The 16889-nt window shown below is 49.0% G+C and overlaps 1 long non-coding RNA gene across 1 annotated transcript in view; it reads left to right on the top strand.

Annotated features, from left to right (window-relative positions):
* Positions 1 to 16889, top strand: part of LOC103885462 — a 46339-nt gene that overhangs the window by 23550 nt on the left and 5900 nt on the right. The window lies entirely within an intron of this gene.

Here is a 16889-nt window from a genome sequence, read left to right as displayed (position 1 = left end):
AAGGCCTCCAGAGGATGAGGCTCAAAGAAAGCCTTAGGGAGGGACTGCTGTGCCTCTGCTGCCTCCTTCTCTGGCCCTGCGGAAGCATCTTCAGGGGCTCCCCGTCCATCCTCCTGCCTTCCTTCCAGCACAGTCAGGCTGTGCCTCCCTTCCTGGGGGAGGTTTTGCTCAGGTACAGCTAAAGATACCAGGAAGGAGTAGGTCTGTTGTTGTCTGATTGCCTGGAAGTCTGTTCCCAGTCTGACTTCAGTCTTTCATGCTGTAGTCCTCTGTAATTTCCTCTGGTGAGTTTCCAGCAAGCCTGGTTGATAAATTCCATGGGTCTCTCCCATTCCTTCCTCTTTCCCTCAGGTTTTACAACCTCCCTGTCAGTCCTTAAATCCTCTTCCCCCATCAGGGAGCCATGGTCACCAGAAAGAGCAACCTGTTCTCATTCTCCCTCTCTAAACTTTCTCCCAGAGGCCACTCATCGCCTTGCATACCAACAAATGTCTGCTCAGAACTTCTAGAAGTTCTGTTCAGTTACCCACAGAGAAGTTGCATGCTTATTCCATTTTACAGATGAGGAAACCAAGGCTCAGAGAGGTTAAGTGGCTTGTTTGAGATCACACAGCCAGGCAGAAGCATCATCAGGACTAGAACTGTGGTTATGTTTTCCACAGGTCCCCACCTTCCTTGTCTCTTCTTGTCTCTTAGGGGAACAGATACTCAAGGGGAGAAGAGATAAACCTGGCTTTCCTTTATCTCTGTGGCTGTGCTGGCCTGGGGAGGTGAACAAAAAATAAAAAGATAGCTCATTTCATGTATCTCATTATGACGCCAGCATTATGAATTGTGTTATCATAATGCAGATTGTATACATGGGGAAACTGAGGCTTGGAGCAGCACAGAGCTTTGCCTAAGGTCACAGTGCTGGTGGTGACCAGAGTCAGAACTTAAACCCAGTCCTGTCTGCCTGCAGAGCCCACCCCTGCCCTTAGCCACTCGCCTGAAGGGTAAGACCCAGCCCAACTTGAAGTCGGTGACAGTGAGTCCAGCCGGGCTGAGTGTGGAGTCCGAGAACCTCATTAGGAGTGAAGCTGCCACATGTGTCAAAACCCCCGCCAGCCCCACTCCGACTTGCAGCACACAGTGTAAACATCCTTACTAATTCACCAAACTCAATCACGTTACCGGGATGGATTTTCCCATCATTACTCCTGAGTGAGTGACAACCTGCTCAGACACTTGCCTTCCCCGCTGCCTTGGGAGAGTCTCAGAAATCAGAATGCTTCGCTCCCTAAGTTGATTTCAACTTGTCCTAAAGTCATTTTAATTGGTGAAGCGTCAGAGGCAATTTGGGTGACTTTCTGAGAGCCCCTTGGCACCAGCACTGGGCTGGCGGGGAGCGGGGCTCGAATGCTACCTCCACCCTTGGTGGGCACTTTCCCCTCTGCTGATTGGTCAGGAGGCTGTGCTCTGTGCTTTATTTTCATGTTTCTTGCTGAAGTTCCTCCGGCTGGTTCCTGAGGATAACAAGATTCATTTTCTCAATGGCTCTGACAGATAGGATTGTTATTGTTATTACACTCATATACCACCTTTCCTCCGAGGAGCTTAAGGCGCTTTACAAATTTGAAAATTATCTAATAATCTTCCAGCAACCCTGAGAGATGGGGAGAAGCTGCAGTTAGAGGCACTGCAGTGCAGCCAAAGGGCCCCCACATTCCTCGCCCCGACCAGGGAGGGCGGGCATGTGGCCATGGTTGGGCTGAGGACACTTGGGGCTTGAGGTCTCCCGTGGCTCCTGCTGAATAAGGAAGAGGGAGATGCCTTGCTGGGAGGAGGGAGAGAGAAGAAGGGAGGAAGGAAGAGAAGAAGGGAGGGAGACAGATCCAGCTCCAAAGGACAAAATCCAATGGGAGGGAGCTCAGGCAAGGAGAGTTTTCTTTAAAGACACAAGAAATGAGAGGAAGCAGGAGGCTCCCAGGGGCTTGCGGGTAGGAGAGCCGAAATTCAAAATGGAAATCTACCAAAGCAGCAACTAGGCTGGTTGCAAAGGACCCAGCTCAGGCATGAGAACATGGGCAGAAATATCAAGAGAATTCAAATTGCAAATTTAGATGCTTGCTCTGAGGTGGGTGTGGGAAGCCTCTGTGGACCTCTTTTTTTTTTTTTCACCTGTGAGCTGAGATGTATGGCATTAGGTCTCTGCCAACCTGACATCCTATGATTCTGTATTCCTTAAAATTTCGTCTTGCCAGAGGTGACCATAGTAATTGCAGCACCTTTACTAAGCGTGAAGGGAAAGCTACTATCAAAGTGACAGAAGGGCTCAACTGCATTGCCATTATTTTCTCGAGAAGGAGGTGTGCAAGACACAGCCTTATTTGAGGCTGTCCTTTTGGGATTAGGGATTTTGATGGTTCTAGGCAGTAGCCTTTTGGGAACCAAGTATGGTTAAGAGCTGGTCTCTGAGATCAGACAAACATGGTGACCTTGAGCAAATGACAAAACCACTTGGACCCTCAGTTTCTTCATCTGTTCAAGAATAATGATCATGATGACCTGAGGATACTGTAAGGATGAACTGAGAGTTCTTGGCACAGTGCCTGGCACAGTCACCTATGAAGTTGAAGATGAGTAGAAGGGAATATAGATGCTGGCAACAGGGTTTCTTCTAAACACCTGTCCTCCCTCAAGGGCTGGGACAGCCCTGGCAAGATTCAGGGGAAATTAGCAGGCTGGGGATTCAGGTGGGAAGGGTGAGGCAGGGGCTGAAGACCTGGCATGATGGCCTCTGAGGCATCTATTCTTCATCCTCTTTCTGCACCAGGACCACCAGATCATGGCTATTATCCTAATTCTCTTCACTGCCTTTTCCACTGCCCTATCTTCCCCTGCAGCCATGCCTGGTGCTAGAATTGCATCATGAGCCCAGCCTCTAGAAAAGGCCTGTGGTCCCCCTCTGCTTTGGCCGGTGTAGGGGCCCTTGCTGAGGGGCCCAAGGGAGGACATTAGGAAGTGAAGGTGGTTCTATAGACTGGAGTCTGAAAGGCAGATTGCAGAGGAAGGACAGTGAGCTGGAGAGAAGACAGAGAAGCTGTAGAGGGTGAAGAGAGAATGCAAGACAAGGAGGCCCTTGTAGTTCTCTCCTTCTATAGAAATGAGACACAGTAAGTCCTCACTAGATGGGAACTATTATTAATACATATTTCTTTTTTTTTTTTTTTTTTGAGACGGAGTCTTGCTCTGTCACCCAGGCTGGAGTGCAGTGGCCGGATCTCAGCTCACTGCAAGCTCCACCTCCCGGTTTTAAGCCATTCTCCTGCCTCAGCCTCCGGAGTAGCTGGGACTACAGGCACCCGCCACTTCGCCCGGCTAGTTTTTTGTATTTTTTAGTAGAGACGGGGTTTCACCGTGTTAGCCAGGATGGTCTCGATCTCCTGACCTCGTGATCCGCCCGTCTCGGCCTCCCAAAGTGCTGGGATTACAAGCTTGAGCCACCGCGCCCGGCCTAATACATATTTCTAAAAAATAATTAAGAAATTCCAAAACATTCAGTTCTCCAAGATGCTGTGAAGCTGGTATCATTCACCCATTATCACTTAGGCATTCATTCAACAAATATTTATTAAGCACTGACTTTGTGTCAGACCCTATGCTAGCCACTGGAGTACAACGATGAGCAAAAACAGACATGAACCCTGCCCTCATAGAGCTTAGAGTCTAGTAAGGGAGAGAGACATCGAATAGGCAAATATACAAACGAAATAACTTTTTTTTTTTGGATTCTGTCGCCCAGGCTGGAGTGCAGTGGCATGATCTCAGCTCACTGCAAACTCCGCCTTCTGGGTTCACGCCATTCTCCTGCCTCAGTCTCCCGAGTAGCTGGGACTACAGGCACCTGCCACCACACCCAGCTAATTTTTTGTATTTTCAGTAGAGACAGGGTTTCACTGTGTTAGCCAGGATGGTCTCAATCTCCTGACCTTGTGATCCGCCTGCCTCGGCCTCCCAAAGTGCTGGGATTACAGGCGTGACCCACCACGCCCGGCCAAACACACGAAATAACTTTAAGGCCAGGCATGGTGGCTCATGCTTGGAATCCCAGCACTTTGAGAGGCTGAGGCAGGTGGATCACCTGAGGTCAGGAGTTTGAGACCAGCCTGGCCAACGTGGCAAAACCCCGTCTCTACTAAAAACACACAAAAAATTAGCTGGGCATGGTGGTGCCTGCCTGTAGTCCCAGATACTTGGGAGGCTGAGGCAGAAGAATCATTTGAACCTGGGAGGCAGAGGTTGCAGTGAACTGAGATCATGCCATTGCACTCCAGCCCGGACGACAGGGCAAGACTCTGTCTCAAAAAAAAAAAAAAAAAAAAAAAAAAAAAAATAGGCCGGGTGCGGTGGCTCACACCTGTAATCCCAGCACTTTGGAAGGCTGAGGCGGGTGGATCACGAGGTCAGGAGATTGAGACCATCCTGGCTAACACGGTGAAACCCTGTCTCTACTAAAAATACAAAAAAATTAGCTGGGCGCAGTGGCGGGCGCCTGTAGTCCCAGCTACTTGGGAGGCTGAGGCAGGAGAATGGCGTGAACCTGGGAGGCGGAGCTTGCAGTGAGCCGAGATCGCGCCACTGCCCTCCAACCTGGGTGACAGAGCGAGACTCTGCCTCAAAATAATAATAATAATAATAATAATAATAATAATATAAAAAATTTTAAATGTACTTTGTTCATTTCATCATGTACTAAACAATATCTGGGAGAGCAAAACTGAGGGGACCAATCCTAGAGGGCTGGCCAGGGAAAATCTCCCTGTGGAAGTGCTAGTTAAGATAAGATCTAAAGGCCAGATGGGGGCCACCTGGTGGCTCATGACTGTAATCCTAGCACTTTGGAAGGCTAAGGCGGGTAGATCACCTGAGGTAAGGAGTTCGAGACCAGCCTGTTCCACATGGGGAAACCTCATCTCTACTAAAAACACAAAAATTAGCCAGGTGTGGTGTGGTGGTGGGCACCTGTAATCCCAGCTACTCGGGAGACTGAGTCAGAATTGCTTGAACCCGGGAGGCGGAGGTTGCAGTGAGCCGAGATTGAGCCACTACACTCCAGCCTGGGTGACAGAGCCAGACTCTGTCTCAAAACTAAACAAATAAATAAAAAATAAAGGTCGGATGGGAACCGTCCAGCCACAGATTGAAGAGGGAAGGCAAAGGGGACAGTGATACAGTGATGCAGAGACCGATGGGCAGGGTCAGCAGGGTGAGGGCCATGTAGGGTCTTGGAAGAAGGTAAAACAGTTTTTTTTTTTTTTTTTTTTTTTTTTTTTTACTCTTAAGTACAATGGGAAGTTACTGAAGGGGAATGATTTGAGTTTTTCATGATCCCCTTGGCTTTTGAATGAAGAATGTAATGGGGAGGGGGATGGGAGTAGAAGTCACAAGACCAGTGAGCAGGGTATTTCAGGAACTAACAAAGTAGAGAGCCTCACATAATTTCTACCCTCCACTCACTCAGGGTCTAGAATACAGTGACTCTCAATGTTGGTTAAGTGTTAGAATCACTCAGTGAGTTTTAAGAATGCTGATGCCTAGGCTGCACCCAGACCACTCAAATCAGGATCTCTGAGGCTAGGACCCCGCATTGGTCCTTTCTGAAGCTTCCCAGATGATTCCAATATACTGTCCCAACACAATCTCTATCTCCAAGAAGAGGAGGAAAGGAATTCTTTGACTGAGCGCCTACTATGTGTCTGTGGCTATGCCAGTTTAATTTGCTTACATTAGTTCAGTGAATCCCCACCACAACTGTCAGAGATGGGCATTATTGTACCTACTTTATGGATGGGGATACTGAGACTCAAAGTATTTTGCTTCCCTTCCCCCTGCCCTTGAGAAAGTCACTTAAGCCTCTTTGAGACTCGGTTTCTTTGTGTAAATTGGAGATAATTTCTATTCCATAGAATTGTCAGGAGAATTAAACAAGGCAGGGCTGCCTACATCTGGAACATATTAAGAGTACAATAGATTGTAACTATTATTAGCAGAGCCCCAGGCCCCAGAGTTAGTAAGAGGCGGAGGCAGGCTATGAGCCACCATACTGCACTGTCCCCTATCGCACAGCCACCAATTCCACGGAAGGAGGCTGAATTCTGGCTTGTTCCTGTGGATTCCCAGTGAGTCCCAGCCCAGGCACAAGGATCAGAGCACCCTGACCATGCCTCCAAGTCAGCATCCACACTAGACACTCTGCCACATGGTTGCAATTTTAGTAGGCCTTCCCTGCTTTTCTCTGAATTATGATTCCCTTTCACAAATAGGGGCAAGTGGCTTGCCCAAAGGCATAAAGTAAGTTAAAGACAGCTAGGGATGAGGGCAGGTTTCCTGCCTAAGACATTTTCCTCTTCCACAAGGGAGTAGAGGGGAAGAAGAGGCTTGTCGCATTGGGGGAGCTATTATTAATATATCTTTTTAAAAATAAATAAGAAGCTCCAAAACATCCAGCCCTCTAAGATATTGTGGAGCTGATATCATTGATTCATTACCACTTATTCATTCGTATCACTAGAGCTAGTGCTGGGGCACCAAGAAGGGTGGGTGGTCTGAGGGCAAAGGGCGGGGCCAAAGCACTTCCCAGCACTGGTGGTGCTTCCAGCAGACCCTGGCTAGACCCAGCACCATGAGAGCTCCCACTGCTATCCCTCTTCCCAGAGAGGACCCCCAGCTGGAGCTCAGATGTTTTTGTCTAGGTCTACTCTGCCCATGCTGGGGACCCTGTGGGTCCCCCAGCCATGTCAGTAGAACAGAGTGGCTATGAACACAGGCTCTGAAGTCAGGCAGACTTAAGCTTCAATCCTAGCCCTGCCTCTTTTGAGCTGCAATATCTGGTATAGGTCTCTTAACTTCTCTAAGTCTCGGTTTCCTCATCTGTAAAATGGAAATAAGTGAAAAATAATGTACATGAATTTGGTTGATAAGGAAGGAGCTCCAATATATATTATTCTTTGAAAACAAAATGAAACCAAGATGCAGAACCGTTTTAATATAGTATGAAGCAAACCAAATGATTAAAAAAGGGATACCTCTCTATGTGGCGGGGGGGCTTGCATATCATAGACTACATCAGAAAGTCCACAAAACAACGGAACACTGCTTCTTTGCGGAGTAGGGCTGGAGTTGGAGTAGGAAGAAGAGTTACTCTTCATTGAGTGTAGCTGGTACTATTTGAGTTGTTTACTTTGTGGAGATTTTATTTTTTATTTATTTTTTATTTTTTGAGATGGAGTCTCGCTTTGTTGTCCAGGCTGGAGTGCAGTGGCACGATCTCGGCTCACTGCAAGCTCCGCCTCCCGGGTTCATGCCATTCTCCTGCCTCAGCCTCCTGAGTAGCTGGGACTACAGGCGCCCACCACCACACCCGGCTAGTTTTTTTTTGTATTTTTATTAGAGACAGAGTTTCACCATGTTAGCCAAGATGATCTCAATCTCCTGACCTCGTGATCCACCCGCCTTGGCCTCCCAAAGTACTGGGATTACAGGCGTGAGCCACCGCGCCCGGCCGGAGATTTTATTTTTTCAGCTAAACTGCTTTTTAAAAATTGGGTTAATAATACTTAGAGGGTTGACTTGAGAATTAAATGAATTAATGCATGTAAAGTGCTTAGTACAATGCCTAGCACAGAGCAAATATTCAATTCCACACCACAGATATTTATTGGGCATGTGATAGATTCAACTGGTCCTAATTCTTCACTGCTTCCACCACTTCCATGCCCTTGCCAGGGCATCAGCACTTTCTTTGGCCAAGGGGGAGCTGGCATAGTCGGGCATGCTCTTTTGCATTCATTCCTGTCTTTTGTAGAACATGCCTCAGGTAGCTGCTAGTTCAACAAGGATGAGAGATGGGGGGGCAGACCTGCACCAAATTCACAGGTTAGAACCAAGCCCATCTGAGCCAAGTTTAGATCAACCGAAACCCAGTCAACCTGCAGGAAACAATACTTATTGTTTGTTGTATGACCCTGACTTTCTGAGTGGTTTGTTATACAGCATTACTGCGGCAAAAGCTAATTAATATAGAGCACCTACTATATGCCAGGCCCTATGCTAAGTACGGGGGATACAGTGGTGAACAAAGCCAGATACAGTTCCTGCCCTCATGGAGTTGATTCTCTAATGATGAGAGGGCCATGAGAGCATTTCATGGCAGGGAGTGTTGATCTAGGTAGGGGGTCAAAAAAGCTTCCTGAGGAAGTGACACTCGAACTGAGGCCTGAAGGATGAGTACAAGTTAACTAGGTAAACTCTTCCAGACAGGAATAGAATGTTCAAGAGCCCTGAGGCTTGAAGGAAGCACGGCTCCTACCAGGGACTGACAGTGGCTGAATAAGAGGGGCAGGAGTGAGAGGAGGAGGTATAGGTTAGATGATTGGGGGTGGATGAAGATCAGGCAAGGATTTTTTATTTTTATTTATTTATTTATTTTTGAGATGGAGTCTCACTCTGTGGCCCAGGCTGGAGTGCAGTGGCATGATCTCGGCTCACTGCAACCTCTGCCTCCCAGGCTCAAGTGATTCTCCTACCTCAGCCTCCTGAGTAGCTGGGATTACAGGCTCGCCGCACCGTACCCAGCTAATTTTTGTATTTTTAGTAAAGATGGGGTTTCGCCATGTTGGCCAGGCTGGTCTCAAACTCCTGACCTTAGGTGATCCGACCGCCTCGACCTCCCAAAGTGCTAGGATTACAGGTGTGAGCCACCGTTTCTGGCCGGATTTTTTTTTTAAGTAACAGGAAACTACAGAAGGGTTTGAGAAAAGAGCTTGGTGGAAGGAGAGGAAGACGTTAATTTTGGAAGAGGTCCTTTGGACTGCGATTATAAACATACTGGCAGTTATGTTGGTTGAGGCAGTGGTAGAACTATCACAACATCTGCGCCCAACTCTGTATCTCTGCCACATTGTGATCTTGCTTTTGTGTCCAAATCGAGAGGCTCCAGGCCTCTGGCCCTTTCCTCAGATTACTGGTGTTCTTGAAAATGTAGGGTCTGGCTGGGCACGGTGACTCACACCTGTAATCCCTGCACTTTGGGAGGCTGAGGTGGGGGATCACTTGAGGTGAGGACTTCAAGATCAGCCTGGCCAACATGGTGAAACCCCCGTCTCTACTAAAAATACAAATATTAGCTGAGTGTGGTGATGCACGCCTGTAATCCCAGCTACTTGGGAGGCTGATGCAGGAGAATTGCTTGAACCAGGAGACAGAGGTTGCAGAGACTGCAGTGAGGTGAGATCACACCACTGCACCCCAGCCTGGGCCACAGAATGAGACTCCATGTCAAAAAAGAAAGAGAGAGAGAGAGAGAGAGAGAGAAAGAGGGAAGGAGAGGGAAGGAGGGAAGGAGGGAAAGAAGGAAAGAAGGAAAGAAGGAGTAGGGTCTTCTTCATCCATAACATGTATGTTTCTAAAACTCTTGCCCATCTTCTGGGCATCTTGGGTCTCTCTCAGTTGGGCTGGTGGTGCTGGCCTCTGGACTGGTAGAGGCTGAAGCCTGCCCCCAGAGCTCCTGCATCTGAGGCTGGATGATGACTCCTCCCAGATGGGTGGGAGGGGCAGGAGGCACCAAAGGCCCTGCCATCTGCAAACCTCACATCAGTGCAAATCAATGCAAGATTAAAATTCATGATGGTTCCGGGGCACAACTGCAAACAATTTGTTCAGTAAACTTTGCTCTAATTGTCATTCGTAGAATTTCCTGTTAATCAGGACCCTTGGGCTCTTTGGGGCTGAGATGCTCTGTCTCCCCATGACAGGGCAGGGAGCATGTGTGGGTGGGTGTGAAAAGCAGCAGGAGGGAGGGTGTTCAAATGTGGGTGTCTGTAATTATATGCCTGCTATGTCTTGGTGTGTGGACACAAGTGACGGAGTGGGTGTCCATCTACAGCTTTGCCCCAGGGGTACCTCTGTGCCACTCTGTGTGGATCTCTGTGTTGGGGGGTGTGGGGTGAGCTGGTCTGCTGGGGAGTGTGTCCAGGTGTGTGCCTAGTCGTTGGGGTAATGGCTATTAGTTGGGGTATGTGTCCAGGCATTGAGGATGTGCATATCAGAGTGTGTATGCTGGGGCCTGTGTGTATTTGTGTGTTGGTGCCTGCACACAGTGTCCAGGTGTGGTCTTTTGGTCAATATCATGTAGGTAGAGTCTCAGTCTCAGTCTCAGTGTAGGGGCTGCTGGGCCCACAGCTCACTTTGATTTCTCTCTGGCTCCAAGAGAGATGGTTACTGGTGGCAATCGAGTTAGGACCTCAAAGGGTGTCCTGCCCGTGAGCCCTTGGCTTATCCATGCTTGCTGTCACCAAAGCGGACTTGGGCTCCCAGTGGCAACATTCCCCCAACCCCATGTCCACCACCCCTTTCACTAGGGCCCTGTTGTCCATCGCCCATCATAAACCCAAGACGCAAGCCCTAAAGGCTTTTGAGGGTTCTGCTGAAAATTTTCAGTGACCTCAAATACAACCAGAACTCACATGAAGAAATACAAGGCTTAATTAAATGCCTACAAAAACCTAACATTATGCCAACTGCAGAGGTGCTCACAGGGCTATATACAAGTCAGAGGTAACGTGGGACCTGGTTGTGTTTTATTGTGTGTGATGTTATGTAACGTGTAGTTTCCAGGAGTAAGGAGACGCCAGCAGGTCTAAAGGCAGCCAGCTCCCAACTCTCACTTTCACAGGGAGGAGTCCTCTGCCCTTGTGCAGTGATGGGGGTCACCTTAGCACGCCAAACAGAGACTGACATCCTGATACAGAGACTGGAAAAAGTTGTAGCCGTGTGTGTGTGTGTGTGTGTGTGTGTGTGTGTGTGTGTGTGTTTTCGGGCTTCTGAGTGCCAGGGCTGCCTGCAGCTCGCATCTCTGAAATTTCCAAAGAGTTTTATCCTCAGGCCGGGTGCGGTGGCTCACGCCTGTAATCCCAGCACTTTGAGAGGCTAAGGCGGGTGGATCATCTGAGGTCAGGAGTTTGAGACCAGCCTCGCCAACATGGCGAAACCCCACCTACCAAGAGTACAAAAATTAGCCGGGCATGGTGGCCGGAGCCTATAATCCCAGCTACTCGGGAGGCTGAGGCAGGAGACTCACTTGAACCCGGGAGGTGGATGAGATTGTGCCACTACACTCCAGCCTGAGCCACAAGAGTGAGACTGCAGCGCTTGTGTAATTGTGTGGAAGGGACTGCGTCTTATGCCCAGATGGTTATGATGCTTCTTTATGTGTGTGTGTGTGAGGGTGGGGGGTGTCCAAGCAGATAACTTGCCTGGGGGTGAGGGCGTTTGGGGGGGTGCAGGTGGCCCCAGCCCTAGTATCCCTCACAATCATTACCTCAGCAGGAACAGCTCTTGCCTTGGGCCTACCCTCCCTGTTTCAAGCAGCTGCTGCTTTTCCCCAAATTAACCTCTCTGCTCCAGCTTCTCATTTTCCTGCTAGGGGGCCGTGGGCTGGCTGGGGAGGAGTCTCTAGGGGACAGTGCCCCCAGGAGGCGAGCTGATATTCCAAAGCCTTCTGCCCCTGCCCCTCATCCACAGGGGGTCCTCTTCTTTCTTGCCTGTGGCTGTGGAGAACAGAGATCCTGTGACTGCGGATCTGAGTGTGAGGCTGTGTGTGCACATGCATGAGGCTGGGGCTGGACTATGAATGGTTCAGAAGCACTATGGCAGGGTCCTGGCTGCCTTCAAGGAGCAGGGTGCTCTCTTGGTTCCAGAAAAGGGTCCTGAGCCCCTTCTGGCAATCGGAAAGGGCAAAAAGAGCCTGAATTGCAGGTAACAGGAATGTGGCTAGGGAAGTTGTGGGCCCACCTTAGGCACCCAGGAGAGTCAGCCCAGGCAATAGGCATGCAGTACCCCTCTACCTGCCCACAGGGCCAAACCCAGGTGAAGGAGACTGAGAATGTCAGCAGAAGTTGCTGTGGAGAGCGGGAAGCTGGGAGTCAGATGAGAGAAGGGGGAAAGAAAGGAAGAGTTAATCCCAAAGGACCTTATCTGAATGCTCTGTCTGTCACCTCTCTGAGCCTGGGGAGGAAGGAATGGGCATAACAGAATCAAGGTGAGACCTAGGGACGGTGCAGAGAAGGGACCCCAGGGCTGCAGAAGGTGGATGGACAGCTGTTGCCAAGCTGGGCATTTGGAGCTCTTATGGCTGCATGGAAGGACCCTAGGTCACAACAATGCCAGGTGGGGATAGGATATCACCCAGAGCACCTTGGCTCTGACTCCAAGACATTCGAATTCTGCCATGTGTTGCCGGTACACGATTATGAGCAAGACCCGGGCCAGCCTTCGTGGAATAAACAGGCTGCTGAAAGAGGCAGGGAAGTCACCAGCCTGGGATGGGAGAAGCTCAGGGCTGTGGTCACCCGGAGATAGCACATGACCCAGCCTAGGGGTCAGAAAAATTTCTTGGAGGAAGTGACATCTCAGCCTAGGCCTGAATGATTATAGTGACAGCACGAGTTATCATTTGTAATAATGGTAACAAATGATTACAATATTGAGCACCTGCCACATGCAAGATATATGATCTCATTTACTTTTCTGAACTGCTTTGTGAGCGAGGCACTCATATCCCCATCTTACAGATGAGAAAACCAAGGCCCAGAAAGGTGCAGTACTTTAAGAACATATAGCTAACAAGTGAGAGAACCAAGATTTCAAGTACACCAAACCTAGAGTATTTACCCACATTGGGGAAGAGCCTCCTGGGGTCCTGAGTCACCTTTCCTTTTTTAAATTTTATTTTTAAATTTGTATTTATTTATTTGAGACAGAGTCTTGCTCTGTCACCCAGGCTGGAATGCGGTGGCATGATCTCGACTCACTATAACCTCTACCTCCCGGGTTTAAGCGATTCTTCTGCCTCAGCCTCCTGAGTAGCTGGGAGTACAGGTGCATGTCACCACACCCGGCTAATTTTTGTATTTTTAGTAGAGACGGAGTTTCCCCATGTTGGCCAGGTTGGTCTTGAACTCCTGACCTCAGGTGATCCACCCACCTTGGCCCCCCAAAGTGCTGGGATTACAGGTGTGACCCACCACGCCTGGCCTGTTTTTTATTTATTTATTTTTTATTTTTGAGATAAAGTCTCCCTCTGTCACCCAGACTGGAGTGCAGTGGTGCCATCTCCACTCACTGCAACCTCCACCTTCTGCGTTTAAGTGATTCTGCTGCCTCAGCCTCCTGAATAGCTGGGATTACAGGCGTCTTGCCACCATGCCCTTTTTTTTTTTTTTTTTTTTTTTTTGTATTTTTAGTAAAGACGGGGTTTCACCATGTTGGCCAGGCTGATCTCGAACCCCTGACCTCAGATAATCTACCCGCCTTGGCCTCCCAAAGTGTTGGGATTAGAGGCGTGAGCCACTGCACCCGGCTCTGAGTCTGAAGTCCTAACTTCAGCAGCAGCAGTAGCAGCACAGGCTTCTGGGAACCCCTGCTGAATCCAGGCGGCTGGCCTGGCAGCCTGGACCAGGCCCCAGTGAGCGAGATATAGAGGAGATTGGGAGGAGCAGGTGAGTCCTCAGCCCCATGTTTGCAGAGACTGACATCTACCTGGCCCTGTTTTCATTTGCTTTTTGGTGGAGAAGGGAAAAGGCCCAAGTTTTATGACACTAGCTTGTGATTCTATTTTCTGTTTAAATTCTGGGTGAGGGAAAAATAAGAGACATCAGAGAAACCTTCAGAATCTCATTTCGAGAGTCTGAGCTGCAGATAAATGAGCCTCCTGCAGAAACGCTACATCAAAGCGAATTTTCTCAGCTGTATTTTCTTTCTTTTAATAGGGCCATTTACTACATTAATATTCCAGGAAGTCATTTTAATTTCATGTTTATCATCCATTGGGAAAGTTAAACAGGATCAATATGTAACCAGTGGCGCATTGGGGGATCTTGGGGGAAAAGGGGAACGTTTGGAGGCTTTGGTGATTCCACATCTGGGAGTCCTTAGGAGGGGAAGGGTGGGGAGGGGAGGAGGCTGGGGAATGGAAGGAGGGATGGGAGGCAGAGGGGGAGGGGAGGGGAAGCACAGGGGAGTTGTAAGATGGTAATTGTCTGAACCATGCACTGGAACAGTTATTGAGCATCTACTAGTGTGAGGCATTGCTCATGCCGTAGGTTTTTAAATTCTCACAACGACTCATGAAATAGGTATTCTTATTCCCATCCTTACACATGGGGAAACTGAGGCTCAAGAAGTTTGTCACACACATGCCCAAGATCTTAGAGAACTCTGATTCATTCCTTCAATAAATATATGTTAAGTACCTGCTATGTGCCAGATATTTACCTAGCAGCTGGAGGCTTTAGGTCAATGAAAGTTAATTTACCAAAAGCCTAAGGATCCATGTCAGATTCACTGAATGTCTCTTTTGGTGAATTGTCTGCTTCTAGCGATGGGTGGGCCCCGCTTTTATGGAGGTTATAGTCACATGGGGAGGCAGGCTTTCATCAAATAATCACACAAGGAAAGAGACATGCAACCCTGTGGTAGAGGCTCAGGGCTTGAGAGCCTGGAATCAGGGGCTTCCTCCAGAATAGCAGGTCAGAGAAGGGTTCCCAGGTGTGGTGACGCTCCCACTGAGATCTGAGGGCAGCATGGTGGGCAGCTGGTTGAGACGGAAGAGCAGAGCCAGTTCCAGGGAGCAAGAAAAGGGGTACTGCAGTCAGGAGGAGCAAGGGACTTCAAGGAGCTGCTGAGGTGGACGGCAGACTGCGATGGGACCTTCTGAGCCAGGGTAAGGACTGGGGGAGCCCCAGAAGGCCATGAGGCAGATTTATACCCTGAGTCAAGTTGTTTGACCATGGTCCTCTGCCCTGGGCTCTGTAAGGCAAATGGCTGGACAATGGCAAGAGAGAGGGATGAAAGCAGTGGGTCTCCGAAAGAGCCCTGAGAGAGAAGGCTGGAATTTTATTTATTTATTTATTTTTTTTGAGACGGAGCCTGGCTCTGTCACCAGGCTGGAATGCAGTGACTCGACCTCAGCTACTGCAACCTCCACCTCCCAGGTTCAAGCGATTCTCCTGCCTCAGCCTCCTGAGTAGCTGGGACTACAGGTGCGCACCACCACACCCGGCTAATTTTTGCATTTTTAGTAAAGATGGGGTTTCACCACGTTGGCCAGGATGGTCTCGATCTCTTGACCTCATGATCTGCCCGTCTTGGCCTTCCAAAGTGCTGGGATTACAGGCGTGAGACACCGCACCCGGCCAGTGCCGGATTTTAAAAGGAAGGGATGGGTCTTCAGGAACTGAGGGGTGGAGAGGGTAAAATCCTCAGAATTATCCGCGGTGATTCCTTCTTTCTCCCATTCCTCACTTTTGATGATCAGCTCATCCTGGGGGCTTTCCCTTTCACAATACATCCAGAATCAGACCTCTCAGCATTGCCTCTGTCACTACCTCCCTGAACTAAGCTGCCACCTACTCTCACCTGGGTTTTTGTAATAGCTTCCTAACTCTCCTCTCTGCTTCTGCCTTTGGCCCCCTATAGTCTAGTCTCAATACCACCGTCCCAGCAATACCTTTAAAACATCAATCAGATCATGCCTAAAACCCTCTGACAGATTCTTGTCTCATTCAGATAAAAGCTAAAAGTCCTTACAAAGACCAACAAGACCCTACACGAGCTGCACTTCCTCCGGGATTTGTGACTCTGATTCCTACTATGCTACCTTTGCTAACACAGCTACTCTGGCCTCCTTGCTGTTCCTGTAACATGACAGGTGCAGTTCCACCTCAGAGCCTTTGCACTGCCGTTTCCTCTTCCTGAGCAGCGCTGTTCCCCCAAATATTTGCTCGCTCCTTTGCTTCCTTCAAGACACTTTCTTGGTGAGACCAACTCAGACCGCCCTGTCTGAACTGCAACCCTCCCCATCAGCGCTCCAACCCCTCCTCTGTTGCCTCATTTTGTTCTATTGTATTTACCATCTCTAATATAGGTTATAATGTACTTATTTGTCTTGTTTATGGTCTGTCTCCCACTAATTGTAAGTTCCACAAGGGCAGGGGTTTTTGTCCATTTTGTTCACTGTTCTATTGCCAGTGCCTAGAACAGCACCTCTGTGTCATAGGTGCTCAACCAGCCAGATAAGAAGGGACACTTCCCATTTTGGGAGGCAGAGAGCAAGGCTTCAAAGGGAATGCTATTTCTGCACTAAGTTGTTTTAAATTTATTTTTATTTCACTGGCTGCTAACAACAGCTCTTCATGTTGACAACGATTGCTGGCCCCATGTTATAGATGACGCAGTTGAGGCTCAGGGAGGTAGTGAAGAAAGTGGGAGAGGCCGGGCCTAGTGGCTCATGCCTGTAATCCCAGCACTTTGGGAGGCTGAGGTGGGAGGATCGCTTGAGGCCAGGAGTTTGAGGTCACCCTGGGCAACATGGCAAGACCCTGACTTTTTAAAAATAAAAAAAATTAGCCAGGTATGGTAGCACACACCCCTAGTCCCTGCTACTCTGGAAGATGAGTGGGAAGATTGCTTGAGCCCAGGAGTTTGAGGCTGCAGTGAGCCACAATCACATCACTGCATTCCAGCCCAGGTGACAGAGCAAGAGAAATCCTGTCTTAAAAAAAAAAAAGAAAAGGAGGTCGGAGAGCTGGAGCATCTTTCAAATCTCAAAGGATAGGTGCTGGTGCAGGCTGCCTGGGCTGAAAGTCTGGCACCTGCACTTTCCAGCTGCGGGAGCTTGGACAAGCTTCAGTCCTCTCTGTGCCTCAGTGTTGTCATCTGCAGAATGGGAACGATCATACTACCTATCTGCAAGCATTGTTGGGAGGATTAAATGAGATCATACATGCACATTCGTTTGCTCTGGCTACATGGAAGGTGCTCGGTAATGTCAGCTATTATTATTGGAGCTG

This window comes from Papio anubis, chromosome 5 (genome assembly GCF_008728515.1).
Source record: "Papio anubis isolate 15944 chromosome 5, Panubis1.0, whole genome shotgun sequence".
In the NCBI taxonomy this organism is placed as follows: Eukaryota; Metazoa; Chordata; class Mammalia; order Primates; family Cercopithecidae; genus Papio; species Papio anubis.
Note: the sequence above shows the minus strand (reverse complement) of the source record. Positions and strands in the feature narration are given on the sequence as shown.